The sequence below is a fragment of the Poecilia reticulata genome, chromosome 10 (genome assembly GCF_904066995.2).
Source record: "Poecilia reticulata chromosome 10, P_reticulata-male-v2, whole genome shotgun sequence".
Taxonomy (NCBI): Eukaryota; Metazoa; Chordata; class Actinopteri; order Cyprinodontiformes; family Poeciliidae; genus Poecilia; species Poecilia reticulata.
In genome coordinates this window covers 7,295,736-7,314,244 of record NC_088839.1, presented here as the reverse complement: position 1 = coordinate 7,314,244, position 18,509 = coordinate 7,295,736, and positions in this window count along the sequence as shown.

Below are 18,509 nucleotides of genomic sequence, written 5' to 3'. Positions count from 1 at the left end.
CAAATCATCCAGAGAACCTCTCTATAAATATGTAATCGCCTCATTTCCGTCTGCATTTACCCCCCCCCCAAAAATGCTGCTCACAACAGTTGTGGTACTCTTCTGTCTTAGTACTGTGTGTTTATGTGGTTTAGATCTCAATCATTTCTGCTTTTCTCTCAGAAATGAATGGAAAATATGCATATTTACAGGAACGAGGTACAATAATTCTGCTCTCATTTTATGAACAGTTAAAATAGATTCAAACTTTATTGCTAACATAAAAAACAAACTTTACTTAGCCTATAACTATTATACATAGAGCAGGTATGCTATTTTCCTTAGAGGAGGAAGGAGAACAGACACTCCAGTGTGGTATTTAAATTACAGTATATACAGTCAATAAATTCATTTATGGATTCCAATGAGGCTCATTTGTCACATGAGATCTACATTTACACTGTAATATTTGCCAGAAAAAACACATAAGAGTTCCCCCACAGATTTGTTCTTAAATAAATAAATACATATTTAACAACAGTCTGTCTGTGCTGGTGAAAATTCCCTCACCTCTGGTTGCTGGATGCTTGAAACTGAGAGTAAAAATGACAGCATTAAACCTGCTAAATTTCTGACGTAAATAAATTTACGTCAGAAATTTATTTTCATACAGTTAAATTTTTTTCATGAATAAAATGCTACTGAAAAAGTTAAATCTCATTATTATAATTATGAAAAAATATAATATATTTAGTGCATATGTCTTAACTTATCTTCATTTTAAATTCAGAACAAACTATGAATTTTGATATGAAATTGACTAGAGCCAATTCATGGTTAAAAAAAGTGACATGTTTTGCATTCCTGTTGCTGAGAATTGACAAATATTTTTTCTAGACTAAGCAAAAATGGGAGTTCCTGACCCCTCCGCCCTAAAAAGAAATTACATTCATTTCTTCACGATAAAAACTGCAGAAGGGTTAAGAAGTTTGTTTGGTTGGAGGTAAAAAGCAATCAATTGATTTTAAGCGATTTATTTGAGTTAACTTGTAACGTCAACGCTTCTCTTGCTAATTTCCATGTTGGCGCCACAACCTGTCCAGGTGGACTCGCCATCCCGACCGGAAGAAAATTCAACAATCCTGTTAAATCTCATGTTTTCCAATTAGAACAAGCAGCAACCACCACCCACTTTAGCTGCGCTCATTTATTTATTTATTTTCTTGCTTTGTTTTTCACACTCAAAAAGCCCCATTTTTCTTTTAAGTCTATATTTGCTAGCGTGGCCCTTACAAATATAGACTTAACAATGACGCTGAGTGACAACAGCCCCATTGTTCCGTAATACAGCAGCACTTCCCACTAAAACGCATACACATCAATTAGACCCTTTGATTGTACCTCCAATGCTGACTTGAAGGCTTATGTAACGTAGACCTCCCCCCTACTCACACACACACACACACGCACACACATCCTCCATTTCAGCTCACACACAGACACGACAACAGAGGTGAGTTAGTCCTGCCTAAAACAGGTAGAGAGCAAGGCGATGCTCTCTCCCTTAAGCAGGAAAAGAAGCACAGTCCCCATAAGTAAGCTACAGTCATATTAAATAGGCCAAACCACCTATACTTAGAAGCTGGGATGTCAGAGAAACAGGGTTTTGGAACTTTGGGGGTAATCAAGTGGGGGGATACTTTCTGTATTAAGGTGTAAAAAAAGAAGATAAAAAGTTTGGATTTAAACCCAAGCCCCTACTTGTGACTTTCAGTCGCCCATCATCCAAGACCTAAACTTTCAGAGGGCAACGAATGAGGAGAAAAAGTCTAGGAAGAGGAAAGAGGGTACTCAAGTATCGTCAAGTGCGCTAATCTAATGGGTGGGCGGGCTGACTGAAAGAGATGAGGGGGCCCTGCAGAGCGTAAATGACACCCAATCACTCAGATTCACAAGTGGATAATGGTTTAGCACAATGCGTCCTTTTAATTTGGATCGGAGCATCTTCACTCTCGATAGCCGAGGACAGTGAAAGCCCTTCTTACCCGGCATGAGACGGCAGGTCGCTCTTTTACGAATGCGTTGTGAGGACACTTTCTGCGTTTGAAGATCCAGCTTGAAGTCATCTTCTCAGAGGATAGTTAAGAATCAGGAGAGTCTGAGTCACAATCCGACAACTTTCCTTTCTTTTTTGTTCTCTTTCCATAAATGACTCAAAAAAAAAAGAAGCAGGAATTAACCAGTATCACAAGAGTTACTGTGTGTTAAGGAAAGATTTTATGTCAATATTTTTTTGTGTGTGAAGGTGGAAGACTAAAACATCTAGTTATTTTTATATATGTTCATCTCAGAGAAAGGTTTGCCTTTTATGCTGCTCAACCCCTGAGGGGAGACTGTCTCTGAATCAAACTCCACCTCCACACAAGGGTCAGACACCCGGGGTCAGCCGCACCAAACAGCATTCAGATCCCTGAGATAAAGGTCCAAGCTGCCGGGCTCAAGCTTACTTAACTATGTTTAAAAAAAAAAAAAAAAAGCTGCTAGACATTCCATGCACCGTCCGGTTCAAGGAGACCCAGAGTTGGTGGAAATAAACATGCCTTTGATGGATTGTACAGCAAAGCAATTTTGAAAGTTCACTTACGGTGGCTATTGCAGAAACCGATCTGCCACGGAGCGACACAGAAATGCTGCTGGTTAAGAAACGAAACGCAGTGAAAAGCAGAGGTACAAACGTCTGAAAACATAACTCATCCACATTCAGAGCTACGCAAAGCCAGAGGTGAGAGATGGAGCCTATAGACACATATGTTTATGCATTAGTTGGAGGATTTTCAGGAACATAAAATGTGTCAAAAAGTTCTGAACCTGTAGCTTGACTGCAGCCACCACTGATGGCAGATGGACAGCTTTCCTGGAACAGTAAGTTGTTTCTCCACCATTACCACATTGAGCAGCGCGTACACAAGAATGATTGATTGGTTCTAGAAAATGTTCACTTAAGAATTCAATAAAGGACAAATGCACGCCAAAAACCAATTATCTTTCCACAACACAGGTTTGCACTACTTTGTGTTGGTCTGTCAAATAAAATCCCAGTGATTCCCAGTTTTCAGTCGTAGCTGAACACTGGATGGACAGGTGGACAGGTTATTTTACAAGATCCTGCAAATTAGAAGCATGGAAAACTACATATTTCAGTATCAATCCAAAATATGCAGTACTGATATCAGTATTGGTACTGCCAATACCGATACCGATATTAAAGTTTGATATATAGTCAAACTTCTGACCTATATGTTTTTGTGTTTTTTCCTTTGAATTATTTTTATTTAAACCTGAGACAGAATTTGGATAATGTCTATAGGCGTCTACAAAATACTTTGATAACTTTAACATGATTTATGTGCATTTAAAAATATATATTTGAGAACAAAGCAATACAATTTATTTAGGTAGAGCTGAGAAACAACGCAAACGATACAAAAATGAAATACAATTCCAAGATGGGATCTGAAACTAAAGGATTGATATTAGGAGGACAGTATCGATCCAATACCAACATGTATCGATATTTTTTGGGTCGATCCGCCCTACTTCTTCTACTGCAGATATATTGAGAATCCTACCCAACCCAGGCTATTGGGGTTACTTGAAACTTCTACTTTCGAGTTCCAACAAAACAGTGTCACTGCTGATGTTTATGTTATATAATGCTGGGATGCATTCAAAGCCAATAGGTACGACTGGGAAGAGACAGCCTTAAGTCAAGTTGCTGATCTGATGCTGCGAGAAGGCTGACAGACACATCTTAAGCGCTTTCAACGCGTTTCGTTTTTGAAGCCCATCTTTTACAATCACAGCTCTATTTTTAAAAGCTATGCCTTCCATTATTTTCTGTATGAAGTGCTGAGGACATATATATATATGCATACTTTTTTTTGATAATTAGTCATTTTCAGGCAAGCGGACAGATATTCATCTTGTGGAGAAATAATTTACAGCTGATCAGAAGCTCGTCTCTGGCGTCTCGTTTTGGTTGTCAGTCGTTTCTGCAGCTGCATTCGTTCGGAGTCGACCGTGTCACGTTATGTCTTTTTTTAGAGGGGGTGTTGGCGCTGGTGTGATTTCCCAACAGCTTGACTCGTGGTTCTGACTCATTAGCTTCCTGCACTGCCACAATGAGCCTCATCAATCGTAACTCCGAGCGCAGACTGAGCCGCTTTCCCCCTACCTGGCCTTTATGGCTGACTTTGTTCCACAATCCAACCCGGAAACAACTGGTTCGCTCGGTCCATTTGATCTATTGTAATGACGCCCATATGTGTAAGGGTTTGATAAGTGGGTTTTGCACAAACGGGATGTGTTTAAATCAATAAAGTTGACATCAGAGGCGTGCTCAAACCTTTTGGGGAGCAGGTGTTCAAAGCTCATGGAACAGTCGGCTGACTTCGTAGTCTGAGATTTACAGAGTGTAGCAATGCGACAGCACAGAATACGGCCTTCTGTGGAGAATTAATTATGTGTGTGTTAGATGTGTGATGCAGCAGTGTTGGAATACAGAAGATATAATCAGGTTGTTTTGATTACTTGGTTCTAGTTTTATTATTATTCCTAGGGTTCTTTCTTGTTTCTGTTTTGCCTTAGTTCAGTTCTTCTTCATGATTAAAGTTTATTACATTTGTGTCTATTCCCAGGGGTGAAAGTAGTTTTAAATTCTTGGGGATACTATGGCAAAAAAAAGTATATATAATATATATTGCTTCTTTGTGTGCTTTGGAGTTTCTGTGCCAATTCATTTTTTTGCGAAGCGATAAAAGCTGGGTAGCTCTTGAATTGCTACAAAATAAAGCTGCATTTCCTTCAGCCCACTGGCTGCAATGTTGACACCTTGAGATGCCATGAGACCTAAATTCTGAACATCATGGCATGGAGTGCATCCTAGTTTTCCATGTCTGGCATATAACCATTCAGTTTAGCTTTTAAACTTGTTATATTGATCCTGTGTCTAGACAAAAGGATAATCAGTAGCCTAGCATCATGACCTGTTTGCTCTGAAGATCCTCCAGCTTCCACTTCTCTTCCTAACATGGCGCCTCCTCACCCTGACTCTCATACTGATGGGAGGAACCACAGAGCTCTGTTAGGTTAAAGCACATCTTCTGAAGTTGGGATATTTTTCCTCCAACAGGTTCCAGAGGAATCACCTCAAACCAGATGTTGGACTGGATTTTATTTCAATGTCATTTGTGAATGTTAGAGCCTCATTTTCAACAGTGGAGCTATAAAGGTTGAAAAAGGTTATCATTTTGGAGAAAGTCTCATCAACATCAATATTTCCACTAAATAAGAGGCAAAAGAAATTTAGTTTGATAAAGGAAAAGTCTCTCAGACTCTGAACACCAAACTATTTTTTTATATTAGACAATTTAATTTCACACAATTATTGCAGTAGAAGACATTTGTTTGTTAAATACTTAATGAAGCATATTTACAGTGTTTGATGTTTGTTGTAAAGTATACTCACAAAGAACGAGGTAATTAGTCCAAGTTTCTCGTTTATTGAATGTTCAGAAACTACAGCGGCTGATGCGCCACAGCAAAGGTAAAAAAAGGTAAAACAACCCAAACAGGTGATCAACACTAAACCACTCGCACCTTTTTACTCTCTCCCTCTCCCTCTCTGTCACACCCGTTGCCATGGCAACCGCCTGCGCTTCCCCAAGCCGACCAGAGATTAGTTAAAAACATAACATTCAGTCCCTTACAATATTAGGTTTGCAGGCTTGATATTTATTTTGCGATTATTATTAAGCGCTCCCCTGAACACTGCGTACCCCCGCTAAATCTTTTAGGGGTACGCAGTACTCCGCCGTGCCCCCTTACTTTCACCCCTGGTTATTCCTTGTTACTCTTAGTCCCTTATACTCTCCCTCGCCCCCTGTGCCCCTTTCTCTCCCCTCACACCTGCAACCTGTTAGCTAACCAGTCCAGGTCTTCTGATCCAGCATTCACCCTCACAGTATTTGAACCTTTCTCCTGCTCACACTCCTTGCTGGGTCCTCCGGTCAAATCCTGTTTCCTCCCTGGTACCTTTTTGTTCCTAGTTTTTGTTCTCCTCTGGCTCTCTGCGTTCGCTGTTATTTTTGTGAGTTTTCATTTTTATCATTAAAAAGTATTCAACACGATCCATGCTCCCAAGCAACCAGTCTGCATTTTGGTCCGTCCACAAACACGCACGCCATGATGGATACAAAGTGGAGATGAGCCGAAATGACTGAACATAAACTTCTGAACAGTCTTGGAGCAACTATGTTGGAGGCTGTCCCAGTTGTACGCAATTTTTATATCTTAAAACATGCACTTTCTCAGCTGTGAATTTGTCTTGTGGTCAGAAAAAAAAACATGAAATCAGATTTCACTGTCAGCTGAATTTAAAATAAAAAACTAGCTCAGACTCTTTAATGTCTTATGACCTACAGTATATGAAGTGTTACTTTTTTCCCCTTTTCTTTTCAGAAAGTTCATGCTGGAACAGAGTTTTTTGTGGAAATTTGTGTGGGAAAGTGAGGCCTGCAACAGGAATATATTGAATCAGTGTCTCCTCTGTGGATTCAGCTTTCAGCCAAACACGTTCACACTCTGTCAACAGAGAAGCAGCCGCAATGTTACATCCCAGATGCAACACTTTCTTCAGGTGCTGGGTAGTGGTGTTGCTGTGGACTCTTTGCTTCTGGGATAATAATAAAAACTAAAATTTTCTCCGTTTTAATTTTATTTCTTGTGCATTCAGTAGGGCTGGACAATAAATCAATAATATATATCGCGATGTTGATAGATAACACACCTGATGGAATATTCACTGAACGCCGCACAGCACTCTGGGTGATGTAGGAAAGGCTTTAGCTACTCAACTTCTAGCCTCAACCTAGGCAAGGTGAGTTGCATGAACTCACTCGTTTTTTGGTTACCTAGCAACAACCCGTTGAGTAACTCAAGCTAACAGCAGTTTCAGGTCACTGATCTCTACATCAGACAAGATGTAGAGACTAGAGGGAAAAGGTTATTTCAACTGTCAAACAGTTTTGATGCATTGGACTTAAGACATTATAGAAAACCAGATATTTTTACCTCTGCAATTGCAGTTGTGATCTGATATCAGAACACAAACGCCTCATTGGAGCATGGTGGTGGAGGAGCTCGTTTTGGAGCCAAAGGACCTGGGCACTTTGCAGTCAACTAGCAGATCATGCATACCAAAGTAATTTGGGTTCAGCTGCAAGGCTGTTAATCACCTAATGCGTGGCCAAAACTGGGTTATCAACAGGACAATGATCCCAAAATGCAGCAGCAAAACAACAGAAGGGCTAAAAATGACCCTCTCAAAGTCCGTCAGTCTTCAACCTGACTGACCACTGTGGCATAACGAATGTGTTCAAACTTCAACCAGTCACAGTATTATTGGAAATAATTCTGAGCTACAATTTCTCTGCAAAGCCATTCAGAAAACGACTACTTCAAGACAAAGACTGTAAAGGTAATATGGAAAACAATCAAACAGTTAGGTGTAGTTAGTGCTGACGGTCGTGGAAATGTTCTTTTTACAATAAATGTATATATATTTTCCTTCCGTCAACTCTAGACGCTCCATAGCTTCCAGTACAGAGGCAGACTTTTATCGTTTGTTTTTTTTTAAAGGAGTTTCTATTCCTTCAGCTCTTAAGACTGTCATAGTGCTGCGTTGTAGTGAGACCCAGGAAGCAGGCAGAGTTGGAGGCAGAGATATAATTAAGAGACTTCAATTAAAATAAATACAAAAACTTGCAGGCTGGTACAGAGGGATACAGGCAAGGAACTGGCAGGGTAGCACAGACAGGGAACCAGGAAGCAACACAAAGCAGAAACAGTAGCAGAAAAAAAAAGAAGGAAGAATACAGCAGTGAGAGACTGGGAATGACGAGCTTAAATACTGGGAGCTTAATTACTGGACAAGTGACAGGTGGCTGATTGGGAACAGGGCGCAGCTGTGAGGGGAGACCAGTCAGGCAGGCTGAGGGAAAGAGACCGATGAACATGACAGAGGCTGACAAGGAATAAACAATAACCCTAACCAGAACTAACCTTAGGCATCCAAAAATAAACTAAGATGCTGAATAAAATAATTTATTAACAAAGGGAGATCTAGGCTGAATATAAAGAAACAAGGAAATAATCAAAAATACAAACACAGAAGGAACCCAAACACAAACACAAAACTCTGACATTGGATCCCAATGCAGGAAGGCGGAGAAGGTAAAGGAAATAAAAACCTTGATGAAATTAAAAATAATAAAATGTACAGCAGAAGGTGAACTGGGAGAGTCAAACTGCAGCTCTTTGTGGCAAAGGGGCACTATACACCTAAATATTTGAATCTCCTCCCAATAACTGACATTAGCTGTGTTTCCAGTGACTATATAATTGCGCAAATTGGAATTAAGAAAATAAATTTGCTTAACTGAAATGCATGAATTTAGAAAAAAAAAAGAAAAAAGTTTTTTGATAAATAGTTTGTGCACTACAGGGTGAGGTAGTTTTTTGGTTGTATATTAAATTTAACGTATTTAGCTAAAACTGCAATGGAAATGTGATCAACAACCAGATGTTACTACTGAAAAAAATCACTTAAACAAGAAATTAACACTGAATGGTACAAAACTAAACCCAGAGTGACCCAACAGAACCAGAATGTTTTTACAAAACCCAACACCAACATTTAAAGGTAAAAAGCCCCAACAAAACCAACAACAATGTAGTCAGCACTGTTGGATACCTTCACACTGCTGTTTATTCATCTGACAGGTATCATATATAGAATAAATGTCCTGAGATAATAATAAAATTAATGGTTGTGACAAAATGTCGTGGTCCACCTTGATGTCGCTCCTAGTTTGCATTTATCAAGAAAATACTCATAAAACTTGCATTATTAGTTGGAATCAGGCTTTTGTTTCTACAGATTTTATTGGAACTACATGAAAAAATCTCAGTTCTGGTGGAAAAAGGACAACTTAAGAGCGTAATGTCATTCAGCTGAAACCCACAGAGACCGAGCAGGGAATCGATGGTGCGGTAAATGCGTGAGGGCGGGACTGGAGCGAGAGGGTAAACGTACAGGAGAGAGCACCGATCGATGACAAGAGGTCAGCAAAACAATGAAGCATCACTGGTTCTTTTTTTCTCCTGCAGCATCACTGTCATCACTGCCAGGACTTCCCTTCTTGATACTTGATTTTTTTTTGTTTGTTTCTCACACCCATTTTTAACAATAGCATCTCTGAGTTTACATGCTGCCCGCGTCTCCCCTAAGTTATGCAAATGCATTCTAGTAATTTTGCTAGCTAAGCTGTTCCATCTCGACTGTTTTTGCTTGATTAGCCTCATTAGTCTTCACTAAATGAACAAACACAAGTTTACAGACAAATTCTGTGTTAAAGATGACAACAACAACAACAAAAAAACAACCTTACATAGATTTCATATTTGTATTCCAGAAGCATGTAGAAAAATCTAACTGACCAACAAATCAATTTGAGTCCCTTTATCAGTGGAGACGATTTTAGATTTTAGTTATTTCCAAATGGCTTAAAGGAGAAAAATCCCCAGAAAGCACCAAGGCAAGCAGAGAGTGAGCAGAAGGAAAGTTTACTGTATAATTAAACGTAATTTGGGCTACTACTGCTATCTGTAATAAGCATCTCTTCTAGTTATTGTGAAGATTAGACGCAGGGGATAGGGAAGGAGATGAGTTTTTAAATTGGAAAAACAATTAGAGCTATTGGTCATTTTAGGTTTTACTAGTCTTAAATTATTTGAAAGAACTTAATCTCTTTTTGGTACACAGAATTGAAAGCTAGCATACGTTTCCTCTACTCACAAACAATGGCACAACTTCAAAATCTAATCTGATCCGATTCCTTTCTTTCACGTGACACAAACAAACACAGTGGAGCAAATTTGTATGAGCAGAATCCAACCATATAGACGGATTAGATTTAATCTGACTGTAAACATAATACAAAAGTTACCTCAGTGAAGAAGCCTATACAACTTTGCTTCAATCCAAAGCACAGATTAAATTATTTAATAAATATCAAGGCGTATATTTAGAGTCTGACATTATCGTTTAAGTAGAAATATGGAGAAAATGTGTTTTAAATAATGACAGTCTTTCATTGTAGCACTTTTTTTGTTTCCTAAAAAAAATGTGTCGCATCATATTTACTCCCCTGGAACAAAACGTTGTGGATTACTAATTCGAAGTTCTTTGACCGTTTGATCAACTTAACAAAAGTAAAATGTACATTTGAAAGATTATTAAGGGTGCCAATAATTTTGGTACCTGCAATTGTTTTAAAAAAAAACCCTACAAAATAAAGTAAAATTAAGATAGGTTGGATTGTCAAAAATGTCCCATGGGAGATTATCCTGTTTCAGTAAAAAAAAAAAAGATGTGTTTCTATATATCTTCACATTATCAGTTTCATAAAAATGAGAAATTTCCTTGCAATATGAAATAAGTGAGTTACTTCTAGAGCCACTGCGTTAAAAAGCACCTGTTTGATGTCACAACATCAGTAAAAAACCTCAAAACGTTACACTGATCAATCTGATTTTGACAATGACTTTAAATTCACTTTATTAAAAAAAAAAAAGAAACGGGCTGGGACGTTTTTCCACATCCCTGACCTTATTGCTGGTAAAATCTTACTTCATTGCTCTTCTCTTTTGAGACAGCCGCTTTATAAATAGACGCACTGGAAATAGCCCTCTGCGCTCTCTGAGGAGGCCTCTCAGGAGAGGCCCCCGGACCATCGGCCAGGTTTTCATCGCCGATATGTGGGCCAGAACGCCACCGACATCTGGACTCAAAACCTTTTGTGGAATCCCTTCAGCTCTTTTCAAAAAAGAGGAAGCAGCTAGAAAATAATTTGGGAATCAGCATTATCTCCTATGTAGGACACTTTGCAACCAATATTTTATGATCTGAAGTTGTGTCAGAGACAGAGGTTTTTTTTGTTGTTCTTTTTTCCTGCGACGTCTATTTGTTTAGCAGCAGTTTGGGGCTTGTTTGGCTTATTTCCTGTGTGCTGTGACATCCGTGGCTGTTATCTAGAACAGTGTGCAGGTCTGTTTATTTGTTCTCCTTAATCTGCGCTCTAAATCATCTTGTTGTAATTGGGTTGTGCAAGAGCAGACTGGTTTTTACTCCCAGAGCGTAGCGCATTATTTACAAGGCTCTAATGAATGATGATCTCGCAGTATGTTTAGGATCCTCCGATGACAGCGCAGCTCCTGGGTAGAACATGTGAACGTTTTCTGCACGTTGTTGATGGACTTTCCGGGTTGCCGTAGAGCCTTTCTTTTCTTTTGAGGCACAGTTTGCTGCAAACGTTTCAAGAGTTTTGTACCCTTTTTGTTTTGGGTTTGAGGGCTGAACTCTAAGGGAATTTTATGGATGTGTTAGAATGGCCCAATCAAAGTCCAAGCTGAATTCGTATTGACAAAAACAGCCGTTTGCACATGTTCTCCATTCAGCCTGACCAGATGAGTAAAGCCGGTAGAACCTTAACAGAGTCGCCATGTTGTGATGACCTCCTGACAGAGGAGTTTAAGAAAGAACAGGAGCTTCTTAAAGAGACTGATGCCCAATTTCTAGGTGCTAAATTAGCAAGTCAAATTTCTTTTAAGTCATATTTGATTATACTATAAGTTTACACTATGTAACTGGAAAATACATGACACTGCCCCTTTAATGGTCTAAAACATAAAAAGGTTTTTGGACTGTTGCCTAATTTAAAAAAAGAGCAATTTCCCATTTTGGGGGGGCCATCAATTATTTTGCTAGCCAAATTTTTACCAGTCTTTGACTTTTGATCAGTCAGGGGCAGGAAAAAAATCCATTCAGGGGCCACAAATTGTCCCTTGGCCACACTTTGGACACCCCTGTTCTGCATTATGTTGACTCAGGAGGGCTGAATAGATATACATTACAGACATTTCAGGGTTTAATTTGTAAAAAAAAAAATAAAGAAAAGAAAAGAAAAAGAAAAAAAACATGGATCGTTTTCATTCTCAATGTTTGTGAAAGTACTTTAGATTTGCATTCCATGATTTTGATTATTTACAATATCTACATTCACATTTTGAATATTAAAAGTTGCAACATCTTGTTCCATTGGCAAATTAGGTTGCTTATGACTAGTACTCCTTTTAAAATCAATATTAAGGAACTATTTACTTAAAACAAGTTCCTACATCTTGAGAAAAATTACGTGTAAGTTAGTTTTGTCTAGAAACTAGACCAAAAATACTTGGTAAGATTTAGTGTTTTCGCAATGGGCAGTCAAATCAAGAAAACAAGATGGCAGTCATGAGACGCAGTAATCCTCAAATAACAGCAAGATCAACACGAGAAACTTAAAGGACGACTTACAGACAAAACAGAGACATTTTGAAAGTCGACCCCTTGAAGGTTGTCATCAGAGCATTGTGACGCTGTGACCCAAAAGGTTAGAACTGCCCTCAGTCGATTTCAGAACCAGCTTTTCTCTGCTCAGAACAGTGTAGAACCTCAAGCGCTCATATTCCCAGGTGAAGAAGTATACACTTGAAATCCACACGCCTATGTGAAAGCGAGCCACACAAATGCTGGAGGTGTGGAGATTTTCCTCCCCCCTTTTTTTGACAACCCTACAAAGACAAAGTTCTGGGGAAGGCAAGTTTGAAATCTCACACACCTGGAAAAAAAAGTTTGCAATTGCAATTCTCATTTGGAATAATAACCATATAGTGGAGTGAGTAACATTTCTGTGGAATGGACCTGTGTGAAAAGCAGCCCACACTTAGACTGCAGTTGTTTGGGAATCATTAGGCATAAAGTGCCTGCAGCACAAAGTACTTTACTGTATCTCTGTTCCATAAATTTGGCCATACCATAAAAAATAAAGACTTGAAAACAAACCACGCAGAACAGAAAATACTCATTAATGACATGGCATAAAATCTATTGAATAATCAAAAAAGGGGAGGGGGGATTATATAAAGACAGTAATTCGGGAACATCAGTGCAGCTGGAGATGAGTGTGCCTCCTGGTGTAACGATCCGATCTGAGACCAGTGAACTCATCCAACAGCCATTTGTCCCGATTCCCAGTTCCCACAGTGGTGAGTGCTCTGGACTGCAGACGGTAAATGATGCTCTTCTGTTTATGACGCCGCCTTTTCAAAGTCAATCACATTATCTCCTTAATCCCATTACAGGAAAAAACAAATATGTGAGCGTTCATGGCAGCAGATCATCTCCGCCAGAGAAAATAATAGATTTAGAGTGATTGGTGGCTTTAAATAAACTTAATTTGTGGGCCAAGGTGAAAGAGCTCATTATACTTTGTCATTAGAAGTTTATTCGGGTGTTGGATCCGACGATTCTGAGGCAATTAACTTTCCAGGCTCACCAGGGACGTGCACAGACAGACACTAGGAGGCGCTAGAGCACCTGGAATTTTTTCCTCTGGACAAAAAAAGTGGCCCTTCTGAATTTTTGTTTTCTGTTTCTACAATGTATTGTAAAAGTATGTGTTGACAGAAACACCTGAGTAAAGTTGTACGCACCCTTCTTCAAATCAGACTAAATTGGTGTCAAACGTATGTGCAGTGAAAATTTTCTTTTGTGCCGCCGTCATTTTACAGATATTAAGAAATGTTTCCAGAGGTCATGAAAGGTCATCCAACACCCTCATCTTCAAATCAGACTAAATTGGTGTCAGTCAACTCAACTACGTTTGTGCTGGTTTGGGCAGCAGAAATGTTTTGTGCTGCTTTGGTTTTTGAAAATATTAATGAAAGTTTAAAGGTAATATTGGTTTAGTAAAAGTGGGAGGGGCTGGTTGACATTTAGAACATTTAAACCTTTAAACTTTCATGAAACTGCTTCAGAATGAGACTTAGAATACGTTTTTATTTGGAAGCAACAAGAGTCAGCGATTTTTATTAGTGTCTAATAATAGTAGAAAACACGAGAGTCACAAGAGCAGCCTAAACAATGCTACTGAAATTTCACATTTCCTTTCATTTTAAAAGTTTGATTATTATTATTATTATTATTATTATTATTATTATTATTATTATTATTATTATTATTCATGTCTTTGCTTCTTTTTAAGCCTTTATTTTGCTGCCAATTTCCAGAGTGCATTTGTTTTCGCCCGGACAAGACCAGGCCTGTGTCTGCTAATGAGTTTTTAATTACGCCTGGATTAATTCTGCTGGGACCAAGCCGAAAATTGTTCCCCTCCACCCAAATATCCAGCTGCTCTCTCCCAGTGGTAGATCATTCACACGTTCATCGGACGTGCCAAAAAAAATTAATCAGAACAAGTGTTTATTCTCAAGAAGAAAAACAACAATAATGAGTTTTCTTAACCTCTTTTGTGTGTTTTGTGACAAGAAATCATATTGTTTTTTTAATCACATAGTTGAATCTATTTTTGCAATTTAGTGATTTATTCACCATATTAGATGTACTATAATGAACCAAAATGATATCTTTCTTGTCCGGAGTGAAACATGTCAGTAGTGTCTGTGGAAAACAATCAGCATTCGAGAAAGAAAGGATCAACTCTTGTATTTTTTTGATGCCCTGCACAAACGCTATAGCAGTTCCAAAGTTAGTGAAGTCAGTCCGATAGTTCATGTTTGGTTGTCATGGCGACACAGTGTTAGACTTGCCCATGGGTAGTGGAGAACTTCAGTTCTTCCATAACTGCACCAAAACACATCCATCTCTGAGACACAGACCCTGTTTCCTGAATGGTACGTAAGCTGGATGTTTTGATATTATTTACTATACATTTTTTGAGCAGAAGAGTGTGGGACCTTCAGGCATCCAGAGATTTTACCAAAAGAAACTGTTCTCTTCTTGACTTTTTTTTCATTTCCTTTGAAAGAAATGGTCAAATAAGGGTGCGCTACCTGAGTGAAGTTGACCCCCCGGCACCTTACCTTCTTCAAATTAAAACAGAATTAGTGTCAAACATTTGTGCAGCAATCATTTGTGGTGCCATCATTTTAAAAATATTAATAAATGTTTCTAGAAGTTGTCAAATGTCAGTCCACATTTACAAAATCCAATGAAGTATGGTGTCAATCAACCATGCTACTTTTGTGCTGCAAACATTTCCGTTTGTGCTACTGTCATTTTTAAGCTTTTTTTTTTTAAAGAAAAAGTTTCCAGAGGTAATAAGAAATCAACCTGCCCTTTCCCCAACACGTTAACAAAACTGATTTAAATGAATTGTGCTGTGTTTGTGCTGCTAAAATTCTAGTCGAACACCAACCAACACCAAATTTGTTTGATTTTGTAAGTGTGGCGGGGACTATAAGCTAACTGCGAAATAAAATTTAAAAAATCACGAAATTTCTCTAAAGCTATTTTACATCTTGCTATTCTTATCATTTAGCCAACATACACGATTTTAGTAGTCCTAATAAGAATGCTTACCTTGATTTCACATCACAGTGAGAAATGGCTATGTCTTCTTTCAGTACAGTGAATGTAAATACCTTCTCACTTCCTGGTTTTACTTTTGCTGACTTAACGCGGTTTGTCTGATCCCATTATCTTAAATAGCCCAACCGGCGGGCCGTTCAGAGGAGGATGATTGAAAACCTGTTAGCTGGCCTCGACCACTTAGGACCCACTCAGCTTGTTTGTTTTGGTAATTTCCTTTTCCGGTTCTATGTACTTTTTTGAGTAGACTACATTTTGTCCTCGAAAACTGGAGAAAACAGGAAGCAGAGGTAATATTCTATGTGACTTAGCGGTGACAGTCATCAGAAGATAGAAGAATAATGAACTCGGTCTTACGGAATTTTTTTTCTTTTTTTTTTTTTTTAATTGACATCCTTCACATGCTTCTTAAAGCTTTTAACCTAATTGTTTCTCATCCAGGTTGTTTCTGCATTACTAGAAGGGACTAATTAAAAATGTTAATACTTCTCATTTCAATAGACCTGCCTCACGCGTAAGACAAATAAACTGAACTGGCTCCGCCGATAAACAGACAGACAGAGGATTTGAATTATGTCTCGATTTCTGCTCTTTGTGTCAACCCGGAGCTCCACTCGGCTTCCCGACTGAATAATTATACTCTGTAAACCAGCATTAGGCATGCTTCACTGTCTCCTATATTTAGAAAAGAGTGTTTCCAAAGTCCCAATTCACAGTGCAATAATTCATTCAATTAAACTGATTGTTCGAGAGTTCAGGCAGGGATAATCAGAACACCAAATATAATCAATCGAGTGTGTTCATTACGTTCCGAGGATTTGTTAATAATGGCCCCTCCGCGTTGTGTTAAACGCTTACAAATGACCGGATTATTATTGGAAACTGGAATCGAAATGTGAACACAAAAGAGGCAGAAGTAAAAAAATAAATAAATAGAGAAGGCGTGGGCTTTGACAGCCAAAGAGGCAGAAATGACAGGCTCTCTGAAGTCACACAGCAGCTGCTTTTAGAAAGAAAATAATATTTTCTCGCTGGTATTCACACACAAGATGTTGGTTTTATCTCGTGTTCTCTTTATTGTTAATTTAATTCCTGAAGATTGACGCTACACGTTATTTAAATCTAATTTAGCCCCTCACGTTCCCACTTTGTCACATGCATGATGGCTTACAGGTGAAGTAAAAGTCACACACATGACGACGGAATTGACCTTGAACGCACACACACACACACGTGCGCACACACACACACATGCACACACGCACATGCACACACACCGTACCATACAATGCAAAATGGAAACTCATTACATTCGGATGTCTCCGACAGGAAAGTTGCTATGATATAACAGCGATTTTAGCTGCGCTTCAAATGACAAAATCAATTTGTTCCTACTGAAAGGGAGAAAAAAAAAAACAAGTAAAATCTCAGTCAAGGATTATTTTTTGTAAAAGAAAATTAAAGTTGTAATCCAGTCTGGTCTGTGAAATCATTCTAACTGACTATAGAAGAGTTAGTCACTTATAGAACAACATGTCATTTTTTTGGTAGCTTGTTATTTGATGAAGATCAACAAAAGCAAGCTGCCACAAGCACATATGACTGATGACATCACATAACGCAGAGGCTGAAAAACCACGGTTATGTCCTGTTTGTTGCTTTTTCCTCATTGTTTGAATGGTTTTGATCAGATTACACCTTCAGAACTGTGTTCTTTAGTGTTTCATATGGCCACAGCAAGACATTTCAGCCACATGGATTTCTGTAACATTTGGCATCAACAAAACACAAGGAAATGGTTTAAGAAATGCAGAAGATGCACAGATATGTTAAAGAAGTCTGAGTTCAGGCTGCATGCACAAACTACTTAGCTATTTAGTTTTTCCACAAGCTTAGCACTGGATTTACTCATTGTACGAGTGGAGAATACACACAGAAACCAGGAATATAAACTGTTTTGTACTAGCTAAAGTTCAAAGGTCAAATAGACCAAATTCAGGTTAAAATTCTTGTGAAACATTTCGGAACTCAAGAACAACTTAAATTCTTCAGAGTGCACGTCACAATTTGTCAAAGGTCAGTGTATTATCTTGCTGCTTGTACCTTTTGTGATGTCACTGACCCAAATACAAACTAAGCAGAAGAGCTGGGAGTGGGGGATGGGGGGGTTGTCTTATGTAATCCTTTTTAAACATTTGTATTCTCTGAAATCTTACATTATTTGTTATGTAGCTGTAAATATAAGTTTATATTTTTTAGTAAGAAAAATGCATGATTAGGTTACTCCTTTAAATATTTGGCACCCCTTTACATTTTCATAGATGGCTAATAAATAGTTTATAGATATGTTAGCCATTCAGCTATAAACACTATAAATCCTTAATAACTATTTATTATGCATTAATTAAGAATGAAAAGGCTTCTATATGCAAAAAAATATATATGTTTACAAGTTTTTAATGAGCTTATCTCCAGAAAGGATTTATAATTGAACTTCTCACCTTTAATTACAAACAGTTTGTGATTTATAAAGTGTTTAGAGATTAATTAATAACATATATATGAACTATTTATTAGACATCTGTAAGCAGAGACTTATTGTAAAGTGGTACCAACTATTTAAATCCCATATCACATAAAACAAAGGTTGAGCCACAGGTGATGCTCCTCCATCATTTGTACAAGTTTCTGGCAAGAAATCTTTCACTCCAAAATACAGACGAGCAAATCATATGACTGCATTAATGTAATGGAAGAAAAAAAAAAACTCCTGTAATCTCTGTTGGTTACATGATATTAGCAGGATTTCATAAGATTATGGGATTATTTGGAACATCCATATAAAGACAAATTTTGTTAGAAAAAGTTTTGACCTTTTTATCTTCCATAATGCGTAGCGTATAGAGGTAGCAAAGCTTTATTAAGGTCATTAGCCATCATTGTTTGATTTCTTTTTCAAATGGAGGTTTTCACAGAGTGG